Here is a 24,136-nt window from a genome sequence, read left to right as displayed (position 1 = left end):
AACAAAGATGGATCACAAATTCTTTCTATGGCTGGAAAATGATACTCAAAACTGCTTATGTATGAACAAAAAGGATTTGCGAGAACAAAGACTTCATTGACAGTAGTTTGCTTGCAAGAGTATCCCCAGAGTACTACAGCAAAGGAGAGAAAGCCAACAAAAGGTGTATAATTGAGCTGGCTACCACTGTGGACAATAGGTTCAGTCTCCATGGAGACCTTCTCAAGAACCATACTGAAACTGCCTCGGGGGCCTAGCATCTTGGCATAGCAGGTTAAGCTGCCACCTGTGAAATCAGCTTCTCATATGGGTGCCAGTTTGTGTCTTTGCCACTCCACTTACAATCCAATTCCCTGCCAATGCATCTGGGAAAGCAGCAGATGACCCAAGTGCTTAAGCCTCTGCAACCCATGTGGGAGACCCAGAAGACTATCCTGGCTCCTGCCTGGCTCATTCCTTTGGGTAGTGAACCAGCAGATGGAAGATATCTGTGTGTGTGTGTGTGTGCATGTGTGTGTCTCCCTCTCACTATAGCCCTACCTTTCAAATAAATAAGTCTTAAAAAAAAAAAAAAAAGAAGAAGGGAGGAAGGAAGAAAAGAATTATTGTAGATTAGGGCTGAAATGTGGTAGATTGCCAACAGCAACTCCCCCTACCCTCCCTGCCTTTTCTCCTGGGGCTATACCTACAAGTAGACTGACCAAGCTTCCAAGTAGAGTTGAAAATGGTGAGTCAGAATTGCTGAGTAACTCAGACGATCCTTAGGATAGAAAGCCAGGCACACTATAACTGCATCTGAAGTCACAGGCCTACGTCCCAACAGATCTACCACAGCAACCCAAAGTGCCTGCCTTGAAGAAGAGGAAGTGAGACTGGTAGAAGGTGCTTCATCTCGGTGATGGAGCCAAGACTCAAGTGCAGTTGTCTGATCTTCAGGATCTCTTTTGGCCACTCCATCACCAGTTAGCTAAACCATCTGTTGCTGATTCTTTGAGAAGGGATTTCACTTCTTGTGCCTGGATTTTGACCTTTCAGATAGAATATAACACCATGGCAGGTTTGTTGTTGCTAGAGAAGGAGAAGGAGAAGGAGAAGGAGAAGGAGAAGGAGAAGGAGAAGGAGAAGGAGAAGGAGAAGGAGAAGGAGAAGGAGAAGGAGAAAAAGAAAGGCTATGCAAGGAAAAAAAAAACCCCACTCTTCAGAAAAAGAAAGGTTTAGACTCTATAGGAATTTAAACATTATCATATAATTTCTCAGCCAGCCCCAAATAATCATCTTTCCTCACAGCAGTGGTTTTTGGAAATCCATTGTATACTGTCTTCTGCCTCTCCCCCCACACCTCCTCCTTGCCACCACCAACTATTCATTGAAGCATCAGCATCATATTTTTATATTTTTATACAGGACAAACCAAACTTCCCACCAATGGGAGAACTTTGTGTTGTGATCAGCAGGCATAGAAAGCAATTATAGAATCAAAACCATGAGTACTCAACATTTATTAGGAGTTAATGGGTAATTTATCATGTGTCTATGGCTATCTAAAATAATTTCATATTCTCACTGTGGGAGGTTACTATAGATTTTTGACCCATTTGCCAACAAGAATCCGGAGAAAGGGAGCAATGTCAGAGACTGTGTTCAAAATAACTATCTGTTGCTATTGGCAACTAAGACTCAGAGTAAAATGAACTGTAGGAATCTATGCCCCTTTTTGATTTTCAGATGGCTGAAACTTTTAGAAAAAAGAACTTAGTTTATTTTTGGTTTTTATGGTCCAAATATTTCTCAGAAGGTCAGTAGGCCTTGGGAAGGTTTATATACTATATTTAGATTACCAAAGCTATGTTTTAAAAAAGAATGTTTGGGACTTACTTGAACTTAAAAATGAACTTGAAGATAAGAAGGATGTCAGCTGCTGATCTCACCACTTACATGTCTACATTCAAGGGGATCACCATAGATCTTCATACTTCATAGCAGTTAATTCTTCTCCTGACTTTTCTGTGGTCTTTGTAAGATTTGTTTGGCCTTTCCCCTCAGTACTCATCTTAGGCCTATCCCTTGGACTTGATAAGGCAATTTGACTAACCCATGTATTGGGAGTTTTGCAGTGGCAAATAACATAATATTCAACCACACTGACCTAAAACAAAAGGGAATGTATTGGCTCATGTAATTGGGAAATTTCATAAATTCAGACACATCATGGTACAGGGTCTCAAATGATATCTCCAAGGCTCAGATCCTTTCTGTCCCATGACTCAACTTATTCTGTCTTGATTCGATTCTCAGACTTTCAGATGGGCTGCCCCCCTATGGCTCCAAAATGATTATTGCCTACTTGGAAACAACTTCCTTCTAAGCTAAAATCTGGTAGAAAACACTGAGAGTCTTCAACTTATAATTCTTAAGAAAAGTCCAGAAATTCACATTGATTAGACCAAAGTCTCCGTCCTACCCTATGCCAAGAAAATGCTAATTGGCTTAGGCTTCAATCCAGTTTCCACTTCCAGACCTAGAGTCCCATCTAGACCTCGAGCAGTGGAATGGAGAAGAGATGAATCTACAAGGGAAAGTAGGATGTATTGGCAGAAGCAGAAGAACTGGATGCCAGGGAGGAAAATAAAAAATACCCATTATACTCAGCTAAACCCATTAGCTCTTCTGAGGCTTAGATGGCACTCAGTACTCCAGCCATAGAACTATCTATTCCCCTAGCTTGCCTTGATCATTTTCTTCTTTAAGCCACTGATGTGAATGGCTCTGGGCCTATTGCCTATTATGAAAGACTGAAAATGATCTTACTGTAAGACACAGAGTAAGACATGCATAGTTGAGGTCATTAGAGTCCTGATGGAGCACCTGGCAATATCAGGAACCTACAGGAAGCAGTGTTAGCGCTTCTAAAGTATGTTGATTATATAAACTGAAGCACTTCCGTTAGGTAGGAAGTTAGAAATTAGCCCATGTTTATGAGAGGGGCCTGAGGAAAACAAAGCCTCGCTGAAGCTCACCTTGGAAGCAGCCCAGTACTTTACACTTCAAAGTTCTGCCCATACTCCAATAACTTTATAGGTGGCCTTCCCCCCAAGGAAAGCTCCCCAGGAAAATCCTCTCTCCTCAGCACCAAATGGGTTACCTGAACTGATAACACCGAGTAAAAAAGCCTTTACATTCTTCATCCAAGGCAGACACCCTAGGGGAGGCTCCTCTGCCTGCTGCCAGGTGCCCCCCCAACCCTGCCACCCCCGGTCTGAGTAGTGAAACCTTGGGAGGAATTTCACACAGATTCATGATCAGCAACCCTTTGTCCTGGAGGAGGAGGAGAAGGAGAAATGGTGGGAAGAACTGGACCTCTTTCCCTTATAAGCCCCAGTCTGAATACAGACAGCACACTCACACTCAGCACTCAGCTCTCTGCTGAGCTTCCTGACTGGCCTTCCAGGTATGTTTTCTCCATTTAACCATGTAACCTTGCTTTCCTCAGTGTGAATGACTGGGCACTCCCTCAGATTCTGTCCCATCCATTCTTACAGATGCCTATCCCAATAAGTTTTACTCCCTTGCTTGTTCTCTGTCTCATGTCTGAATTCTTTCTCTGCAAAGACAAGAACCTGCCCTACCATCTCCACTAAAACTTCTAATGTTTAAACATATCTTGATAGAGGAAAAAATAAGTTTTCTTGGCATAAGGATTACTCTGGGTTGAAGGTAGTTGAGGAACACCTAACTCAGGAAAAGCTCTTATTCTAGAAAAAGGAAGACTATTAATAACTCTAATCAATGTAGAAGGCACTAACTTAAATGTTCATAAAAAAAATCCTTAATAAATAACCTTTTTTCTTGGTCACCTTCCTATAACTTACCTCCCCCATCAAGCCCCAAATCCCTTTTACTTAATCTTGCCTAAGGTGCTATATAAGCCTGAAAATCTGGCTGCCTCCTTGAGTGATATTCTTCATGAAAAACCAGTATGTGTGTGTGTAATTAGAACTGTTTTTCTTTTGCTAATCTTTCATCAATTTGATTCATGGCCTCCAGCCACTGAAACTAGGAGGGTAGGTTCCCCACCCCCCATAAAAAAAACCTGCATGCCCAGAAGCATTTAACACGGTGACCAATAACATTTGAAAATGCATTAGTCTTTGTTGTCTTAAGAATATTTAAGGGTTTATCCAACAAGCAATTAATCTTTTTGAGATTACTAGGTGCCTGACATGGCTTTTCAAGCCAGAAAAAAAGAATACCAACTTAAAATATATGAACGACTCTGAGCTAAGTAATCAAGTCACTTACTCTGTGACTTTTTTCCCTCAGCATATGAATAGAGCGCAAAGAAAAAGTTTCAACTGAGCGCAAAGAAAAAGTTTCAACTGAGCACAATTTATTTAACGTATGTCAATGTACTTCAAAAAGTTCCTGGAAAGTACATATTATGAAACAACTGTGCATGAATTTCAAAAATTTTTCCACTAAAATAAATTTATCTTTTAACTGCATTTTTCCAGGAACTTCCTGAATTATTCTTGTATTTCTCAGGAGTTGATGAGGCCCAGAGATAGATATATAACATTGAAATGACATAAATAAGAACCCTGCCCTCAAGGAGCAAGTAGTCTGGCAAGAAACAACAATAAGAACAATCCACATGTTGACAGCACACATTGCCAAATGTCCCCAAGGGTGACAGTAACCCTAACTGAGAGCCATCAGGCTTTCCACTTCTCTTCCAATATTCCCACCTGGAAAACAGGTGAGCAGGCACAGGTTCTAACAGGAGAGTCCCTATGTGGCATCTTCCAAGTGGTGCCTCCTTCCCTTTTCTTTCTTTTCTGTGAAATCCTGCTGGGTCAAGGCCATCATGATACTTTTCTGGTTCCATCCTGACTGCTGTGAAAATCTGTGAACTGGAGGAAGCCTCACTGAATAAATTAAAGGCAGGTTCTCACTTCCAGAAATAACACTCTGGTTATCTAAGACAGCACCAGGCCACCCAGCTTTCCAGCTGTATCTGAGGCAGGCGTTCACTGGTTGTAGCCTTAGCTAAAACTCCCAGTGAACCAGCAATGGCAATAAACACCAGAGGAATCTCGTGAACTGTGGACTTCAGTTGAGGGCTGATGCAATGTGTCGAAGAGGAGCTGGTTAGATTGGTTAGTAGCCAAAAGTTGTCACTAATCTGTGCTGGGAACACATTCATGACTAGTTACCCCTTGCTGGTTTTTTAAACAGGTATGGAAGCTACTTTGTCCATATTGCCTCCAGTCTTTCAGGCATTTCAATAAGAATCTTCCCCTGGAAATTCAGAGAAACACAAATCTTTAATACACTTGAGTCCTGAATATAAATAGAAGTGAGATGCCTTCTGTGAAGAAGACAACATGCAGGAAGATTTAGAGCTCCTCACGAGCTTTGTGAATTCAAATTGCCAATAGAAATTTTTTCTAAATACCCCTTGAATTGCAGAAGTACTCACAAGATTTCTAGGTGTGACTATTGAAATGTGCTGATTTAGTCAAGGCTGAATAGTAAATAGAAGCTCAAGTCAGAGAAAGAATGGAAACAAATCAAAGGAACAGAGTCCTCATTATATCTGCCCTGTAAAGGTTGCTCTTATTAATTTAATTAAGCTCCTGGATTAATTTAGGTAAGCCCTTCCTGATTCATTCCCATTCATGCAGGGAACCCAGCAGGAGCCTAAGCTGGTTCACTGTAGGACTCAAGCATGTCAGGGCATGTTGCAAGGACTTGTGGGTAGGTAGGAGACCCAGTAGGGATTTACTTACTAAGGGATAGAGGAACCTCTGGAGAAAGAATTCCTCCTCTAGGAGACTACCAAAGCAATCAAGTCTGATACAGGACAATGGTCTAGAGTAGGAGGGATAAAGGGGCCCTGTGGAGGTTGTGGAGCCCCAACCTCCTCTTGTTTTTGAGACTCCTGAAATAATACTTTAAGAAATACCAAAACTAGGTTATGAAAACATTTAACATATTAGTGTTTTTTACACCAAAATTTCAAATAATGGTATTACTTTCAAGATCATTAAAGGATTTATAAGCATTACTAATTCATAATGCATTACAGGTAATGTGATCCAATACAGGGGTACAAGAAAAAGGCTGCGTGGTGAACACTCTGCTTTGTCAGGTCTGGTGCAGCTCTCTGAAGTGGTATGAATGCCCTCATGGGGAGTTATGCCATCACTGACTGGTGTCCGTCCCTCCGAACATCTTCCTACTCAGTACTCACTGACCCAGCCTGAATCTTCTCTCTAGGGGGCCGCAGGAAAAGAGCAAGTAGAAACCACAGGAGCTCTTTATCCACAAGCTCTGAAAGACGCTGAACAAGCAGAACTTCTGGTGCCAACGACTTCCTCAGCAACTTTGGTGACTCTGGCAACCACAGGAGTCGGCTCAGACTTCTCCTTGACCAGGCGTCAGCAGTCTTGGCACAGGTGTCACTGGGCCATCACAACACTGCAAGAGCCTTTGACTGACACCAGCAGTAGCTGCATCTTCCAGGCATATTGAAAACAAAGCTATTGGCTATAAGAAAAATCACCACTGAGAGCCAGGGTGGCAAGAAAAATGCAGGTGCCATGGGATAACCATGAAGGTTTTGCTCCATAAATCTTTCTGCATCCTATTCTACAGGGACTAGACTTCCTGGGAAAACACACATTCTGCTTCTCCAACACTGCTTTTATAGGGAAAGGCACACAGGAAATCACTGCCTGTAACTGAGTCTATTTAACTCTTAGGTTAGTATTAAGAAGCCCATACATCCACAGATAAAAGGCTCACTGTCCCATATAAGCTTTATAGGGAAGTTTTTAAATGCTATGATTCTGAGTTTATGTGCTGGCTCATTTGTCTTATTTCTGGATTAGCTCAGAACTCAGGAAGGAAAAGTGTTATTTATTGTGTCAAGCACTCATAGAAATTACCATTATATAACATCATTAGTCATCATCACTTTATTCTCAGGTTCTAGTATATTATTTGGCCCTAGCAGACACCTAAAAAGATATCTGAGGTAATGAATGAATGAGAAATTATACAATACTTATCCCAGGATAATATTGGAAATATCTGGTTGAAATTTGAAGGGTATGTGACGAAAATAAGGCATATCCAGAGAAAAATTCTTTGATAGTTGACACTGTGGCTCAATTTTTACCTGAATGCCATACCAATAAACATATGTTATTCATACACTGATTCATATTTTCAAGAAATACCTTTTGCACATTTAATATATACTAGGTATATAAAAAGGTAATACCTATTTCTCAGCAATTCATCATTCTGTCAGGTAGGCAGAACTGGGTGCAAGTAACTGAAATTCAGTACCATATACTAACAATGTAAATCAGTTACTACAGTGGCATAGAGGAGGTGACAATTTTGCCCGTCAAGAGAGTTGAAAGTTTCCAAGAACTGGAAACCAAAAATTATCACTAAAATACATTGATTTGCAATATGGAAAAGAAAGAAATGCTCAGGACATGGAGCAAACCACCATTTGCAGTTCTTGACATCAGCAAATGGGATAGGCCCATTTGACCCATTTATTCAATAACTTGTAACTGACAGACTATTACAAGAGAACTACAAAACATTTGTGGAAGATGGGAGTGGCATTTGGCACAGCACTTGAAACACTGCTTGAGCTGCCTGCATCCCGTGCCAGTTGTCATCAACAGAAAATCTGGTTGTTCAGAAGTTTTCAGAGAATTTATGAATAAAGAGCTCCTGTGAGGGGCCAGTGCTGTTGTACAGAGGGTTAAGTCGCCATCTGTGGCTCTGGTGTCCCATGTGGGCACAGGTTTGAATCCTGGCTGCTCCACTTTCAATCCAGCTCTCTGCTGATGTGCCTGGGAAGGCAGTAGAAGACAGCCCAAGTGCCTGGGCCCCTGCATCCATGTCAGAGGTGCAGAAAAAGCTCCTGGCTCGGGGCCAGTGCTGTGGCGTAGCCGGTAAGGCCACTGCCTGCGGTGCCAGTATCCCATATGGGTGCCAGTTCAAGACCCGGCTGCTCCATTTCTGATTCAGCTCTCTCCTATGGCCTGGGAAAGCAGTGTAGGATCGCCCAAGCCTTTGGACCCCTGCACCTGCAAGGGAGACCAGGAGGAAGCTCCTGGCTCCTGGCTTCAGATTGGCACAGCTCTGGCCATTGTGGCCAACTGGGGAGTGAACCAGTGGATGGAAGACCTCCTTCTCTCTCTCTCTCTCTCTCTCTCTCTCTCTCTCTCTGCCTCTCCTTCTCTATGTAACTGTGACTTTCAGGTAAAAATAAATAAATCTTTAAAAAAAAAAAAAAGTTCCTGGCTCCTGGTTTCTGCCTGGCTCAGCCTTGGTTGTTACAGCCATTTGGGAGAGTGAATCAGCAGATGGAAGATGTCTCTCCTCTTTTTCTATTCCCCTCTTGCTGACTTTCAAATGTAGATAAAACTAAAACTAAAAAAAAAAAAAAAAAAAAAAAAAGCTCCTGTGGTCTCTACTTGTTCTTTTCCTATGGTCCCCTAGACATAATATTCAGGCATTCAGGCTAAGTCAGTGATGATTGAGTGGGAAGACATTCTGAGGGACAGACACCAGAGACTGCTCCTGATTCTAGCTTCCTGCCGATGTGCATCCTGGGAGACAGTAGATAATGGCTCAGGTAGTTGAGTCCCTTCCATCCATGTAGGAGACCAAGATTAAGTTCCTGACTCATGGCTTTGGCTTGGCCCAGCTCCAGCTATTGCAGAAATTTGGGAGTAACCATCTCTCCGTCTTTCCATGTCTGTCTGTCTGTCTCTCTACCTCTTGGCTTTTCAAATCAATTAATTTTTTTAATCTTATAGAAAATGGCATAGAAAGGTAAGTTTATTTTGGCGGAAAAAATTTTTGAACTCCATGTATAGTTTTTTTCATAATACTCACTGTTCATTAACTTCTGTATCTTGTCTATACAAAGGACTTCCCTTGGCCTATGGTAGATTCAAGTAAATCAGGAAAATGACCAAGTTACCCATAACTAGAAGTTTAAAAGGGGAACATAGAGATTACATGGCTGCTATCTTAAGACCGAGCTCTCTCAGGCTCTATGCTTATATGATGTTTAGTACGCATAGGGATTCTTCTAGTGAGGAAAAATACAATGAATTAGAGCTCTAATCCAAACTCGAACTTATGATGTGAGAAACTTTCATTAGAGGATCAGATCCAGAAAAATCTTCAAACTTTTGAGCATTGTTTTGTATTATAGGCAATAGAATATGAAGTTACCTTTGGATGGATTCATTTGCTTTAAACATGGACTCATTTCAATTGTCTTGGATATGATTATTCTAACCTGCAAGATATACACTGGCAGAAATGCATGTACCACATGACCCTCTTCCCTGGCTAGAGCTAATAAGATAAAGGTTGGCCATCCAAGATGGACCAATCTCTCTCTAGAACTAGAATTGGGATTAAGAAACATTTGAAAACTACTGATAGCCATGAAAATAATATAAACATAGACACTGTGCAACCATCTCTCCACCTTGTGCATAGAAAAGCAAAGGCCAGCACATGAGGAGGGAAGATGGTGCACAATGAGAAAGGGCATGGATGAGTCCAGCTGCTAGCGGTGGAAGTCCCTATGAAACAGCTTTAGCTGCCACTTGTGGGTCCCACTGCCCTCTAACATGTTCTTACCCAAGGCTGGGAGAAGAAAGCCAACCTCCATCCTTGTGAGGGAGTCCAGAAACTAGGCAATCTTCAGCTAGTGGACTTTGAGGACATTCACATCTAAGGTTTATATTCCTCTGCATTATAATTTCCTTCTGTGATAATAAAACCTCCCATAAAGTTTTGCTATTACAGTGTGGTCTTAGCTTAGTTGCAAGTAAAGGAAGGATTTGTGTGGCATGGTAAAGAGAACAGACTTTCCTCACCCTGAGTTCAGATCTATGATTGCAGCATCAATTTTAAGGTAGGATGTTCTGGAACTGCAGGAAGTGACCAGCAGGAAACCGAGTGATAGTCCATGATAGAGCGGAGTTCACCAGCTTGTAATCAGGCAAAGCAGAAGCCTAAGTACACATAACCTATCTGGGAACCATCACGTGGCAACCTTTTCCCAACCATTTCTCCTCATGCATGCTAGAAGGAAAGGGATTGACTACATGCTTAACATCATTTCCTCTTGAGCACACAGAAAACTATATCTCCTAGACCTTCTGCAATGGCCAAAGAAACAATACAGGAAGTCATGTAGGCCACTTCCAGGCTTGTATCCTAAAATTTCCATGATACCCTCTCCCTGGTCTCTCCTTTATTTGCTTAAGTCAGATGATATATGGAAGGTCTCCAAGAAAGCCCTAGAAGGTGGCAAACTCAGAGACAGAAGGAGCTCAAATCCTGAGTCATAACTTTGCAGAGAGTTGCCAAACCTGTTATGAACTGTGATAAAAGCAAGAAATAACCATTTATTGTGTTAAGCCACTGAAGATTTTGAGGTTGTCATGCTACTGCATCTAACATTAATTACTCTGAATAATGCAACAGAATAAAAATGTGTCTAGAGTTCTTTTGTTACACAGATGAGGGCCTTTGAACCAGCACAGATTTGCATTACACAGATATGAATCAGACCTAGATTCTTCCCCAAAGAGCTCACAATCCAGTAAGAATCCTAGAGAAGAAGTGACAATAGAAGGAAAAACAGGAACCTAATGAATGACCTTGTTTTCCTGTTGTAGACTTTAGTGATGAGGCACAGAACCACTAAGAAATGTTTAAACAAAGATTCTCATAGGACCATACCCTTGACAAAATCACTAAGAACTGAGAGCTTGTCTTACAAGTGGTGAAGTCATTATCCATGTATTAAAAGGAGTGCTTGTTTTTTGTCTGATCAAGTCATAAGTTATTTTTGGGGTAAACTTTCTGCTTTGCCCTGGTTTTGTCTTTTGCTTTCATGTGGCTATTGGAAAATAAAACAAATTAAAGAGACATTATACTAAGTCAGTCTTACTGAACCAAGACCTTGCTAATACCATGCCCTTTAAGTCAATATGTTAACTACAAACCAAAATATGACTAAAGCTGTAAAAATTGTTGACCGGACATGACAGGAGGAATAGCTGTTCAGCTGAGACAGATGAACTTTTTATTTCTTTTAGTTCTCTTTGCCCATCTTCTTAGGAGCTGAAAAAGGCACCAAATTAGAGGCTGGTGATGGCAGTTATTTCACGGTCTGCCAAGCAAAAGTGAGTGGAAGGAGCTAAGTAGCCAGGAGAAGTGGACCTGTGGCTGTCATCCCCAATTTCATTTTTATTCAAAAGTAACTTATGATACATGCTACAAAACAGATGAACCTTGGAAACATTATACTAAGTGAAAGAGCCAAACGCAGGGAAAGCCATATTGTGTAAATCCATTTATATGAAATATCCCAAGTAGGCAAATCTATAGAGACAGAAAGCAGATTAGTGGTTGCCAGGGCCCTGAAGAGAGCAGGAGAGGGAGTAATAACCACTGCTTAATGGTACAAGGTTTCCTTTGGGGGGTGATGAAACTGTTCTGGAACTAGACAGTTATGATGGTTGCACAACTCTGTGCATGTACCCAATGCTACTGGATTATATGCTTCAAAATGATGAAAATGGTACTTTTATGTTCAACTTCCCTCAATTTTTAAAATATTTTATAAAAGTAGCTTAATATTTTTTGCCTTTCTTGCCCCCTACACTCCTGCTTTGTCTCCTATTCACCCTTCCTGAAGCTATAGTATTAATAATGGTAGCACTAATAACACAGAAATTAAACACAATTCACTGCAGCCTGATTGGCAAAAACACAAAACTCAACTTTAGTGGAATTGACTGCTAAATCAATACAAAATCTGAACAAGGAAATCATGTTCAATTAAATCTCATGGAAGATTATGCTTCTACTCTGAGCTGAGAATTATAGGTTGCTGGGATGGACATTTGGTACAGTGGTTGAGATGCTGTGTGAGCCACCTGCATCCCAAACTTGAGTCCTGGTTTCAAGACCCAGCCCTGCTCCTATTTCTAGAATGTGCACCCTGGGATGCAGCAGGCGATTATTCAAGTTCCTGGGTCCTTACCATCCACATGGTAGAGCTGGATTGAATTCCTAGCTCCTGGCTTCATCCTGACTCAGCCCTAGCTAGTAGATCTCTGTCTCTGTCTCTGTCTCTGTCTCTGTCTCTCTCTCTCTCTCTATATATATATATATACTTATATATATGTAAGTAAATAAATTAAAAGCTAAAAAAGTATATGCTCCTGGATGGGAAATTAATAAACAAAGAATAAAGAAATATACTGAAATCCTTTCTCTCTTCCACACGCATATTGACATTGTGATAGGTTTAGTCATTTTTAAAAATTTTCTTGCCCCCAGAACTAGTTTTTATAGCAAACTAGGTTTAGACAGTGAAGAACAGTAGCTGAAGGGCAGAAAGGGATTGCTGATCTCTGGGGAGTCACTCTGTGCATATCACTGATGCTGTGCCAAGCAGGTATGTAGAGGGAGGAAACCTGAAAGAAATGAATGGAAAGATGCTTGCTTTAACTCCCTTCCCGCCCTACTCCTCAGCCAGGCTTTCTCTTCAATGAGAGGATTTAGCATCTTTGCCTGAGTTGAGAAATAAAGGGCATGGCTGGTGAGAAGTTGTATCACTTCACAAAAAGCCTCACATCATCAACCAGAGGCCACAATCTGTTCTGTTAGATGATTTATAAACATCCCAGAATGAAAAATTATGAAGATGTCATCAGCTTCTCCATGATCTAGCTCAACAGAGGGCAAACACCACTGGGTCAGGTGCTACCTCCTAGCACTTCTTTGAAGAAGATGTCAAGAGGATCAAACCAGATGACTGCCAGCCTCAAAAGCAGAAGTGTGCTGGAGCTGGCTCAGCTCACAAGAGCCAATTATTAAATTTTCAGAAATTTCGCAAGCCAATTGTTTTTTTTCCTGATTTTTAAAGATTTATTTATTTATCTGAAAAGCAGAGAGGGAGAGGCAGAGAGTCAGAGAGAGGGAGCTTCCATCTGCTGGTTCACTCCCCAAATGACCACAATGGCCAGGGCTGTGCCAAGCCAAAGCCAGGAGCCAGGAGCTTTCTTACGGGTCTCCCATGTGGGTGCAGAAGCCCAAGTACTTGGGCTATCTTCTTCTACTTTCCTAGGCACATCAACAGGAAGCTTGATCAGAAGTAAAGCAGCTAGGACTTGAACAGGCACCCATATGGGATACTGCCATTGCAGGCAGTGGTTAACCCACTGTGCCACAGCATTGACTCTGCAAGCCAATTCTTAAATGAAACAATATTTTAAAAATTATATTACAAATAATTCTGAAAGAGCCCTTAGTTTAATGGTCTTAGTTTGTATGAGGTAATAAATAGTAAATAAACTTTAGATTATGTCAAGGTATAATCACAATAAATTTACTGGGAAAAGATCCAGTAGATTGAGATGCAGCTTAATTTGTTACATCATGGTTAAATTGTAAACATAGGTTGGTTATACATACATTACTTCAGCAATAATCAACAAAAGCATTTTATAAGAATCAATTGGTTGGCCGGCGCCACGGCACACTAGGCTAATCCTCCGCCTGCGGCACTGGCACACCGGGTTCTAGTCCCGGTCGGGGCGCCGGATTCTGTCCCGGTTGCCCCTCTTCCAGGCCAGCTCTCTGCTGTGGCCCAGGAAGGCAGTAGAGGATGGCCCAAGTGCTTGAGCCCTGCACCCCATGGGAGACCAGGAGAAGCACCTGGCTCCTGCCATCGGATCAGCGCGGTGCGCCGGCCGCAGCGTGCCGGCCGCAGCGGCCATTGGAGGGTGAACCAACGGCAAAGGAAGACCTTACTCTCTGTCTCTCTCTCTCACTGTCCACTCAGCCTGCCAAAAAAATAAAAATTAAATAAAAATTAAAAAATTTAAAAAAATTTTTAAAAAAATCTAAAAAAAAAAAGAATTAATGGGTGGCTGGCGTGCAGCTCACTAGGCTAATCCTCTACCTGCGGCGCCGGCACCCAGGGTTCTAGTCCCGGTTGGGCGCTGGATTCTGTCCAGGTTGCTCCTCTGCTGTGGCCCAGGAGTGCAGTGGAGGATGGCCCAGGTCCTTGGGCCCTGTACCCGCATGGGAGACCAGGAGAATCACCTGGCTCCTGGCTTCGGATCAGCGCGGTGCACCGGCCTCAGTGCCCCAGCCACGGTGGCCACTGGGGGTTGAACCAACGGCAAAAGGAAGACCTTTCTCTCTGTCTCTCTCTCTCACTGTCCACTCTGCCTGTCAAAAAAAAAAAAAATCAATTGGCTACATGGATCCATAATGACGTGTTATATTTTATTATTACTTGTAAAATGTATGCCACATAAACTTTATACCCATAATGCACTCATAAACTTACATTTTATTCAGAAATTCAGTTTTGAACATCAGCACCACACCACTGCTTAAAGGTCTATAACTCTAGGAGACCTGAAATCAGTTATTTGTTCATCTTCCTATTGTAAAATGAAAGGAAGAAGGAAAGGAGGAAGGGAGGGAGAAAGGGAAGGAAGGAAAGCAAAGGGTATTTTAGATAATCCTACTTTTCAAGCTAAAATAGTGAATAAAGTGATAGCCATGAAAGACACAGGGTTCACTCTTCACATAGGTGAAGCATGTGACCTCCTACCCACATGAGAGTTTCCCTAAGGCTGGGCAATTCAGAAATATCTATCCCTCTGGCTTGCTCAAGCCTGCTTCTTGAAATTCATAGAATGTAAGTGTCTTTCCTCTGGGTAAGTACCATCTCCCATAGCTCTCTTTTGTCTCTAATCATACTCATTAGCACCTTAGTTCACATTCGTGTATAAATAACTAGATGTGACCTCAAAAAGCACTGAATTTCTTCCCAGGAAAGTTCTGTTGTGGAGAGGAAGCTGAAAACAAATTCCAAGCATGGGATATGGCTTTGCAGTATAGGCTCAAAATGGGGACTCTCAGACAGTATTAGCCCTAGGAGCTGGGGTCCTATCTGGGAGCAGAAGAGCTTTGAAAGAAGAAGTGGAAATGTGCTGGAGGCCCTGTCACCACTGAGCCAAAAGGTGCAGATGCTGGCCTTGAGCTTGCACGTTAGACCCCACACAAATAATGTGGGGATTAGAGTGACCCTTAAGGTAAACGGAGTCTGGGTGATAAAGGTGTGTCAGTGTAGGTTTATCAGTGGTAACTAAGATACCATTTTTGGGGTGATTTTGATTTTGGGAGGCTGAGTGGGAACTTTCTGTACCTTCTACTCAATTTTACAATGCACCCAAAACTACTCAAAAAATACAGCATGCTTTTTACAAAGAAGTTTAGGATCATAGTTTCAGGTAGCTACAGCTCACTCAGAAGTGCCCCTTCCCTGTCCTGCCATTTTCACTACCTTTCTGTGTCTGTTACCATGACAGTAACAACCACAGAAAGCTATGAATATAACTTAATAAATAAAAAGGTTTAGATGCATGGATTTACACATTCAAAAAAAGGGGGGCATAATGAGAGACCAAAACACCCAGTCTCACTCTGAAATCAATCAATACCTAATGTTTTACTCTCTCAAGGCCATCCCTCCTCTTGGTCCTTCCAATCAAATACTATGACTCCTCTTTTTTTAAAAAATATGCACCTCAATCTCTTTTCAGATGTTTGTTTTACCTTGTTTACTATGACCACCCTGCTCTTCAAAATATGTATTTCACAATACTTTCACATTACTTTCTCTTTCACATTTCTATTACTTCTCCTCTTTTCTTTTTTAAGATTTATTTATTTATTTGAAAGTAAGAGTTACACAGAGAGAGAAGGAAAGGCAGAGAGAGAGAGAGAGAGAGGTCTTCCATCCGCTGGTTCACTCCCCAAATGGTCGCAACAGTCGGAGCTGCGCTGATCCGAAGTCAGGAGCCAGGAGCTTCTTCCAGGTCTCCCATGTGGGTGCAGGGGCCCAAGGCCTTGGGACATCTTCTGTTGCTATCCCAGGACACAGCAGAGAGCTGGATCAGAAGTGGAGCAGCTGGGTCTTGAACCAGCGCCCATATGGGATGCCAGCACTTCAGGTGGCAGCTCTACCCACTGTGACACAGCGCCAGCCCCTACTTCTCTTTTCTAAACATACACTTGAACTACTCTTCAAAACTATTATCAAGCCTTTGAAGTTTATTTACATGTGATGTAAGTAGTTTCCTCCCTTGTATGTTCCTGGCAAAGCCGAAGGGTCAGGACAACATCGGGTTGTGCTTATGTGTGAAACAGACTCTAAAGCTCGTGTTAAGATCCTGGCTGCTCTCCACTCCCTTCTCTTTCCTCATGCCTATGAGGGATCTTCAAAAAGTTCATGGGGAATGTGGATTATGAAAAAACTATGCATGGATTTCAAAGTTTTTTGTACTAAAATAAAGTTATTTCATAATTCCAGTTGTCAACAAACTTTTTGAAATGTCCTTTATATTTTAGTTACTGGCCAGAATCACATATCTTTCAGAAGAGGGTTAGGAATGAATCACTAACCACATACAAGGCAGGGTTGGCTGTTAGCAGGGACAATAAATGGCAAGATTGGCAGTGCCAAGAGGAAATTAGTCAAGGAAGCAGCTCCCATGTTCCCTGGGCTGAGTTTGACCTTCATCCTACTTGCCACATCATTCTAAAGAGGCTTAAGCCTGTGTGTCTGAGTCTGCTTCATTCAAAGAGGGCTCTTCCACAGCTCCCTGGCAGCCCAAATCACCCTTCTCCACCTGCTCCTCAGTTAGCAGCTGTTCCCTCACCTGACCAGTTTGAATCTACCCAAACCAAACATACAATCAAGTGGTCTTTGAAAATTACATTTTGAGGTGTGCATTTTTTTCTGTTTGAAAGTTCTTGTGAAGACAAATTAAACTTCATTTCCATATCTTGTGATTAACTTTTCCTGATAAGAATAATAGTTCACCAAACTGGTACTGTTCTAGAATGTTTCACAATGTGTGATCACTGTACCAGTTTCTCCTCTCATACAGGTCACTGGCCCACAAATTTTTTTTATTTTTTTATTTTTTTAACTTTTATTTAGTAAATATAAATTTCCAAAGTACAGTTTATGGATTACAATGGCTTCCCCCCCCATAACTTCCCTCCCACTCACACCCCTCCGATCTCCCGCTCCCTCTCCCATTCCATTCACATCAAGATTCATTTTCAATTATCTTTATATACAGAAGATTGATTCAGTATATATTAAGTAAAGATTTCAACAGTTTGCACCCACACAGAAACACAAAGTGTAAAATACTGTTTCAGTACTAGTTATAGCATTACTTCACATTGGACAACACATTAAGGACAGATCCCACATGAGGAGTAAGTACACAGTGACTCCTGTTGTTGACTTAAAAATTTGACATTCTTGTTTATGGCGTCAGTAATCTCCCTAGGCTGTAGTCATGAGTTGCCAAGGCTATGGAAGCCTTCTGAGTTTGCTGACTTCGATCTTATTTAGACAGGGTCTTAGTCAAAGTGGAAGTTCCCTCCTCCCGTCAGAGAAAGGTACCTCCTTCTTTGATGGCCCCGTTCTTTCCACTGGGACCTCACTCACAGAGATCTTTCATTTAGGTCTTTTTTTTTTTTTCCTAGAGTGTCTTGGCTTTCCATGCCTAAAATACTCTCATGGGTTCTTCAGCCAGATCCGAATGCCTTAAGGGCTGATTCTGAGGCCAGAGTGCTGTTTAGGACATCTGCCATTCTATGAGTCTGCTGTGTATCCCACTTCCCATGTTGGATCGTACTCTCCCTTTTTGCTTCTATCAGTTAGTATTAGCAGACACTAGTCTTGTTTGTGTGATCCCTTTGACTCTTAGACCTATCAGTGTGATCAATTGTGAACTGAAATTGATCAGTTGGACTAGTGAGATGGCATTGGTACATGCCACCTTGATGGGATTGAATTGGAATCCCCTGGCACATTTCTAACTCCACCATTTGGGGCAAGTCCGATTGAGCATGTCCCAAATTGTACATCTCTTCCCTCTCTTATTCCCACTCTTATATTTAACGGTGATCACTTTTCAGTTAAAATTTAAAAACCTAAGAATAATTTTGTGTTAATTACAGAGTTCAACCAATAGTGCTAGAACAAAAAAAATACTAAAATGGATAAAGTATTACATTGTACATCAACAGTCAGGACAAGAGCTGATCAAGTCACTATTTCTCATAGTGTCCATTTCACTTCAACAGGTTTCCCCTTTGGTGCTCAGTTAGTTGTCGCTGATCAGGGAGAACATATGATATTTGTCCCTTTGGGACTGGCTTAATTAACTCAGCATAATGTTTTCCAGATTCCTCCATCTTGTTGTAAATGACCGGGTTTCATTGTTTTTGACTGCTGTATAGTATTCTATAGAGTACATGTCCCATAATTTCTTTATCCAGTCTACTGTTGATGAGGCCCACAAATTTTTTAAAAAAGATTTTATTTATTATTTATCTGAGAGGTAGAGTTACAGAGAGGGAAAGGGAGAGACAGAGAGAAAGGTCTGCTACCTGCTTCACTCCCCAAATGGCCACAATGGCTGGAGCCGGGTTGATCTGAAGCCAGGAGCCAGGAGCTTCTTCTATGTCACCCACGTAGGTGCAGAGGCCCAAGCACTTGGGCTATCTTTCACTGCTTTCCCAGGCCATAGCAGAGAGCTGGATCGGAAGATGCTGGCACTGCATGCAGAGAGGATTAACCTACTGCACCATAGCACCAGCCCCGGCCCACAAATTTTGATATCCACAGATACTCCCACTCCACGATCAGACTGCAAAGTTCAGATCAGAGGGCAGGCATCACCTGCTTCCCTGAATGCCACTTCTTTTCCAAGATGTTTCCTTTGAGAAGTTACTGCATGCTCCATGTTTTAGTATGGCTCTTTTTTCTTAAAACACTCAGCTCTAAGATAGTTCCAGTTCATGGATCTGTCTTCCCATACACAGCTCTCAAGAGGACGCAGAGAAAACAATCCAATGCAGAGAGAGTACCTAGAATCTGAGTTAAACTTTTAACTTAATTTATTGAAGCTCCCTATATTTTTATAGGATAACAAGAGGGATAATGACTGTGTAAAGCTATTCTTAATTAATAAGTAGAAGCCAAATAAGATTATGATTCCCAGAGAATCATCAGTTGCTCACACATGGCCAGGTGGTTAAAGGTAAACGCATAGTAGGTGTGTCTAGGAGTCTTCCTGGGAATATTGTCCCTATAATTACCAAACAAGAAAATCACATGATTCAGGTAATAATGTCCTTGGCTGCTGTTTTACTGATTCCATTGGATCCACGGAAACATGAGAGAGGAAGAAGCCAGAAAAGGGATGGTCTGCTCTGTGGGATTGCATTCCGTGCTTGATGTGTTGAAGCCATCTATCAGCACACACTCCTCTTTACTTGGCCTGCTGGAAACACTGATTTGCCATCTGTCTGGCAGCATTTATAGGTGTTATAAAATGTCAGAAGTATCTCCTTATAGCTGAACTCACCCTTAGCAAGGGTGTCAGAAAGGGCTGGGCTGAACATTGATCCTTGCTGAGTTGTGGCTTCTGGGTTACAGAGAGAACCCAACAGCAGCCGCTAAACCAAGAGAGGAAATACAGAGGCTGGAGGCAACTTAGTGGTTACATTAGGGCTTGTAATATACTCTCTTTCTCCCATATAAAGCCTCCATACTGCTAAAAAAATAAAATAAAATAAAAAGTAGTAGCTGTCAGTTTGCCTCTGTGGCTTTTATACCTGCTTACTTAGAAAGTGCTGTACCCTCCAGAATGGCAATTATCCTGGCTCACCAAGGGGCCATGATAGGCAACCAGCCATCACTCCTGCTGGAGCACCTCCCAAATGGAAAAACTGATTACTGAAGAAATGCAGAATGGAATATTAGACCATTCCCGGAAAAGTTCAGATTTCCAGAACGTCTTATCTTTGACATTGTTTTTCTAAACAAAACTTGGGACATACGATCTGAAAAAGTCTTTTTGAATTCTCCTAGGGGAGTGAGTCAATTGGGGCAATCATGGTTCAGAAATACAAATAGAATTTCTGGGACAATCTGAGATTATGAATAAGAGGACATCAAGAAAGAATAGTAGCTTTTTTGTCATATAGATTTGATTAGAAATTATTGTAAACATACACAGTCAAATTAAGCTTGAACAGGATTAAACTAAATCACTAGTTAAATATATGCTAAAGTAAAAGTTAGCAGTCTTAAAAGAACACAACAGAATTCAATGTATTATCTACAATTTCCAGCTTATAGTAAAATAACTTATTCATATATGACAAGACTAGAAAATATGTAGTATAATTGGAAGAAATAACATTCAATAAGAAAATCCAGATATGGCACATTTGTTGGATTAGCAAAGAGTGTAAAATAGCTATAATAAATATATTGAATGATATAAAGGAAAATATATAAAACCAGTAACCAGATGAGAAATTTCACCAAATAAATGGAAACTGTTTTAAAGAATTAGGTAAAAAGTCTAGAACTAGGGGCCGGTGCTGTGGCTTAGTGTGTAAAGCTGCGACCTCCAGCACCAGCATCCCACATGGGCACCAGTTTGAGTCCTGACTGCTCCACTTCTATTCCAGCTTTCTGCTATGGCCTGGGAAAGCAGTGGAAGATGGCCCAAATCCTTGGGCCCCTGCACCCCCTTGGAAGACACAGAAGAAGCTCCTCGTTCCTGGCTTCAGACTGGCCCAACTCCAGCCATTATTGCAGCCATTTGGGGAGTGAACCAGCAGATGAAAAATTCCCTTTCTCTCCCTCTGCCTCTCTGTAACTCTGCCTTTCAAATAAATAAATAAATCTTTAAAAAGAAGTCTAAAACTAAAATATATAAAATGTAAAATGTATTGACTAAGCTTATCGGTAATTTGACCATTGCCAAAGGAAAAAAAATCAATAAATTTTAAAATAAATCAATAGGAACTCTCTAAACTGCAGCACAAGAAGGAAAACTTTGTGAGGTTTATAATACATAGAACTAAAATGTATAACAACAGCAGAAAGAACAGTAAGTGACCTAACATATGTATAATTGGAGGCCCAGAATGAAGAATGAAAGAAAAATATATTTCCTAAAAAGTATTCAAGTTTGATCAAAAACATCAACTTAAAGACCCAAGAGCCTCAACTAACCTCAGCAGGATAAACACAATAAAACCTTACCTAGGCTGTCATAATAAAGATGCTAGAATCAATGGAAATCTTGAAAGCACTCAAGCAAGAAGAAAAGATGTATCATATAACAGGGAACAATGATAAGAATGACTGCTGAGGCATGGAAAGCCAAGACACGGTGGCAAAAAACAACCTAAATGAAAGATCTTGGTGAACAAGACCCCAGCAGGAGGAGCGGGCCATCAAGGAGGGAGGCACCTTTCTCTGAAGGGAGGAAGGAACCACCACTGTGATATGGCCTTGACTAAACAAGTTCAGAGTTGGTGAACTCAAGGGGCTTCCATAGCCTAGATAGCTCATGGCAAGAGCCTCGGGTGATTGCTGACGTCATGAATAAGATTGTCAATTGTTAAATCAACAACGGGAGTCACTGGGCACATGCTCCCCACGTAGGATCTCTGTCCTTAATGTGTTTTACTATGAGAGTTAAAGATAACACTACTAGTCGAACAATACCCTATACCTTGTGCGATTGTGTGAGGGCAGCCTGTTGAAATCTTTACTTAGTATAGACTTAAGTTGATCTTCTGTATATAAAGATAATTGAAAATGAAACTTGATGAAGGCTGGGATGGGAGAGGGAGTGGGAGAGGGGAGGGCCGCGGGAGGGAGGGAGGTTGGGGGCGGGGAGCCACAATAATACAAAAGTTGCACTTTGTAAATTTACATTTATTAAATTAGAAAAAGAATGACTGCTGAATTTCTCAGAACATGCAAGACAGGATACAAATAACGTTTCTAAAGTACTAGGTGTGAATATAACCCATGAGATTAGAAATTTATATCAAGGTGAAATATCCTTTAAAAATTAAGGCAAAATTAATGTATTTTTCAAAGAAAAATAACCAAAAGAATTTGATGTCAGCAAACTTTTACTATATAAAACGTAACAATAAGTTCTTTAGGCTCAAGAAAAATGACGCAAAACTGACATTCAAACTTGTGTGAAAGATAAATAGTGTCACAAATAGCAAATATCTGGCTAAATATTTAAAAAATACTTTTTTCTTAATTCTTAACAGACAATATATTGAAGTAAATATAATAATAATTTATTATGAGGTTTATAACAAATATAGAATTAAAGTGTTGAAAGAAGAAGCACAAAGAACAAAAAGGGATAAATGAAATATTTTGCTGTTAGATTCTTATATGAAAGCATTCAACATGAATTCAAGGTAGAACAACAAACAAACAAAAAATACAACTAAGGCAATAGATACTACTGAATATAAAAACTCAATAAATTTAGTAGATGTTAAGAAAGGAAGCAAAAAAAAGACAAAGAATGCATAGGACAAACAGTAGAGAAATAGTAAGACTTAATCCAAACCATATCAATAATTATATTAAATATAAATGGACTAAACCATTAAAAGGCAATGATTGTCACACTCAATAAAAGCAAGATCCCACTACATATATAATAGATGTCCAATAACTAGAAAGACATGAGTTAACAGTAAAATGGCAGAATGATAAATATTACACAACACTAATAACAAGAAACTAGCCTATTGGGATCATTCTGTGGCGTAGAGGGTAAAGCCACCACCTATAGTACTGGTATCCCATGTGGGAGCTGGTTCGAATCCGGCTGCTCCACTTCTGATCTAGCTCTCTGCTATGGCCTAGGAAAGCAATGCAGATGGCCCAAGTCCTTAGGCCCCTGAACCCACGTGGGAGACCTGGAAGAAGCTTCTGGCTTCTGGCTTCAGATCAGCTCAGCTCCTGCCATTGCAGCCATCTGGGGAGTGAACCAGGAGATGGAAGACCCCTCTCTCTCTCTCTCTCTCTCTCCCTCTCTCTGTTTCTGCCTCTCTGTAACTGTGCCTTTCAAATAAATAAATAAATGTTTTTAAAAAAAAGTAGCCTAAAAAGTAAAAGAGATTGTTAATGATAAAAAATAAAAATAAGAGAATAAAAGGAGTAATCCAAGAATCACAATATTGAATTATTAGGTGTTCCAGAAAAAGAGAATATATAAAATGGGGAGAATAAAAAAAAATGATGAGTAAAGAAATAATATGAGAACTTGCTTAGAATTACTTGCAAAGTAAACATCTTCAATTTAAAAAGGCCTTCAGGTGCCCCAAACGAAAAAGACACACACACACACACACACACACAATCAAACTAGATTTAGAACAGAGAGCAGACTGAAAATCATCAGAGAGAAAAGTAGAATACATACACAAGTTCTAGATTAAGAATAACACTAAATTTCTCAACCACATCATTGGAAAGCACTACCTTTAAAAGCCAAAGAAAAATTACTATCAATCTAAAATTCTATTCAGCCAAGCTACTATTCAAGTGTAACACTATATAGAACACATTTCATCTAACCGTATGCAAGATCTTTCAAAAAGCTAGAAGGATGTTTACAACCAGGCAAGCGAGTAGACTAAGAATCAAGCATCCAAGAAACAGGATCTTACATGGAGCAAAGAAGAAAATTCCTAGGATTTGGAGCCAGAAGTGTCCTGGGTTTCTGTATCAAGCACAGAATGTACCCAGCTCAGATTGAACAGGAAAACAGAGCATCACAGGGATGTCTTCAGGGGCTAAAATGAGTCTGACTAAAAAAAAAAAAAAAAAAAAAAAAAAAAAAAAAGGAGACATTTTCAAAGGAAAAACATTTCATGAGGATCTTTACAGTTAGGAAGGAACAAGTAACATAAATCTGGCCGGTGAGATGCAAGATGCATTCTACCATGTGTAAAAGCTAGAAAAACAGGCTGGCGCCACGGCTTACTAGGCTAATCCTCCGCCTGTGGCACCGGCACACTGGGTTCTAGTCCCGGTTGGGGTACCGGATTCTGTCCCGGTTGCTCCTCTTCCAGTCCAGCTCTCTGCTGTGGCCCGAGAAGGCAGTGGAGG

General features: G+C 40.9%; 1 long non-coding RNA gene across 1 annotated transcript in view; it reads right to left on the bottom strand.

Moving 5' to 3' along the window:
- The window catches only part of LOC103350966 (uncharacterized), an 83,279-nt gene that overhangs the window by 18,218 nt on the left and 40,925 nt on the right, over positions 1 to 24,136 (bottom strand). The window lies entirely within an intron of this gene.

Source organism: Oryctolagus cuniculus, chromosome 13 (genome assembly GCF_051225735.1).
Source record: "Oryctolagus cuniculus isolate XC-2025 breed Fujian yellow rabbit chromosome 13, ASM5122573v1, whole genome shotgun sequence".
NCBI classification, from domain to species: domain Eukaryota; kingdom Metazoa; phylum Chordata; class Mammalia; order Lagomorpha; family Leporidae; genus Oryctolagus; species Oryctolagus cuniculus.
Note: the sequence above shows the minus strand (reverse complement) of the source record. Positions and strands in the feature narration are given on the sequence as shown.